The sequence below is a fragment of the Nomia melanderi genome, unplaced genomic scaffold (genome assembly GCF_051020985.1).
Source record: "Nomia melanderi isolate GNS246 unplaced genomic scaffold, iyNomMela1 scaffold0240, whole genome shotgun sequence".
In the NCBI taxonomy this organism is placed as follows: Eukaryota; Metazoa; Arthropoda; class Insecta; order Hymenoptera; family Halictidae; genus Nomia; species Nomia melanderi.
The window spans coordinates 45,001-47,500 of record NW_027475355.1 but is presented as its reverse complement, the minus strand read 5'-3'; the positions used below and the strand labels follow the sequence as shown (position 1 = coordinate 47,500).

General features: G+C 51.6%; 1 pseudogene; it reads left to right on the top strand.

Moving 5' to 3' along the window:
• LOC143175875 (large subunit ribosomal RNA) overlaps positions 1–2,500 on the top strand; it is an 8,973-nt pseudogene that overhangs the window by 3,763 nt on the left and 2,710 nt on the right.

The window sequence follows — 2,500 nt, the reverse complement described above, 5'->3', positions numbered from 1 at the left end:
ATGATCAGAAACGGATACGAAAGGAAAAGATTGATGATCTAAAATACCAAATAGATCATCTTGAAGAGAAAACAGATGAACTGACGAAGGCAAACGTCGACCTAAAGAAGGAAAACGAGAACCTCAAAGAGGAACTCGCTAAACTTCGGAAGCAACATGCTCCCGAAGTTAAGAAAACAGAGAGGAAACAGGCAAAGAAACCGATGGCCCAGTCGTACGCGGCTGCGGCCAAAAAGACTATAGCGAAACCTAAGGGCGCGGTGCGACACGTCGTCGCCGTGTACCTTAAGGATGAAGGTAATAAGGACAGCAAAGCAACGAAAGTTGCTTTGCAGCAGTGCTTTGACCCCAACCGTGACAGGTTGAGGGTTAAAGCCGTAAGAAAAATTGACAAAGGAGGCATCCTCGTCGAGACGGCGACAAAGGATGACCTCCAGAAGCTCATGAAGAGCGGAAAAGCGAACGAAAAGGGACTGAAGGTGACAGTCCCTACTAAGAAAAAACCAAAGCTGGTCCTGTACAGCGTACCGGACCAGAGCAAAGAAGAGCTGCTTGCAGCTCTTAAGTCACAAAATGATGACTTGCCCACAGAGGCTATAAATGACATAAAACCGCTGTTCAAAACAGCTAAAGGGAAAAATTGGGTGGTGGAAACATCACCCAAAACAAGAGAGGCAATTTTAAACAAAGGCAGACTGTTCCTTGGATGGCACGCCTGTCGCGTACGTGATTACGTCGTGGCAGGCAGGTGTTTCCGCTGCCAGGCGTTTGGCCACATAGCCAAACACTGCCGGGCGACGGTAGACACCTGCGGGCATTGTGCCAATGAAGGACACAGTTACAAAGACTGCCCAAATAAAGAAGACAAGCCCTCGTGCATAAACTGCAAGAGGGCTAAGAGACCGCATAACCACTCATCCAGATCGGATGAGTGTCCCGCCTATAAAAAGGCAATAGAGACCCTAGTCTCCAAGACAGACTACGGGGACTAAGAAACCGATAGATGGTGAAACTCCACCCGAACGACGGCGCGGGCATAACGACCTTACGGAAGTTATGTGTCGGGAGGGTGTGATCGCAACTTGTTGCGATCAAAACTCTTACAGAAGCTTGTCCTGTAAGCCCGCTAGAGACCGAATGCGACTCAGCCTCCTCGTGGTCCCCGCTGGTAACGTCCTGGACGGTAATATTCCGTCTCGGCGGGTATTATCGGACAGGGCGGCTAAATGAGTCGCGCCCCGCGAGGGGCGGTCTTCTCTTCTGGTGATCCTGCGGGTGAAGGAGAGGTTATTCCAAACACAGGCATCGTACAGGCGCCGGCTGTACGGTGCTCCCTTGGCGAGGGTTCCGCCAAGGAAGTGGAGGCCCATCAGGCTTCTCGTTGTGACTCGTCACATGCCGATATGAGTTTAATCTCGAGGTGCGGCATGCCCTACTTCAGGGTAGCGAAATACCTTCTGTCCCTATCTACTGGGGTATACAGGTGCACAGCTTCATTCTGGCACAGCCAACCTCTCCTCCACGTGGTGTACCCTGGGAAACTTTCGAGTTTGCCAACGAGGCTCTGGCGCGACTCTCCTGCGAGCGTCCGGGCGGTATTTTATACCGTACGGACCGCGGAGTCGTCAAATACCGTAGCCGGTATGTCTAGCAACGACCCACTGGGGACATCCACCCAGTGGTACGCGAAGCATAACCGGTCGGGGGGCTTGCCTTAACCGGCCGGTCCGCGAGGAGATAAACCTCTCTAATAAATCCGAAACCTTAAGTTATGGTGCGCGGCGAAGGGGTGCGGGCCGTCCTTGCGATGGTCTGTGGTTGGTGGGTGCACCAACCCTTAGCGGCCAACCTCGAGGCACCTGGCGAACCTCGTTGTATTCAGCCTTCCCTCCTGGAAAGGGCGTCACCCGGGAGGGTGACTTCAATTCGTCCCAACTCGTGGGAAAAATATGGGAAAATCTAAAACTAAAACCAAACATACAAACATATGGCCGAATGAGGAGGTCTTTAAGGGCCTTATTGAGAGCGAAGAGACCCTGATATCTGAAGGGGAGGATTCACCCCTCCCTGACACTATCAGGATTGATCTGGATGGCTTCCTTGCGGGGCCAAGCCGAAAAAGAAGGATACAGAAGCCGGAAGGTTCCGAATCGGAATCCGGCGAAGAAGAGAGAAACAGGCAACCCAAAAGGCGGCCAAAGGGAAGAACGCCGTTTGAGCGGCTTACAAAGTGGGCTACGTTGGTACTGAATTCATTGCCACGCTATGGAATCAGCCAACAGATTATTGAAAGTGGAAACTTTGCCACCCTCCGTAGTGCATTGGACGATGCCTGGAAACAGATAGAGTCCGATGACACCTACGAGGATGTACAAGGAAGAGAAAAGGAACTATCTGAGAAGCTTGAAAAAGCTGAGAAGGAAATAAAAGATCTCAAGGATCAGAGATCTGTAGCTTGTAAGAGGCTACATAAGAGGATTGAGGATGCCGAAGGGCGGGC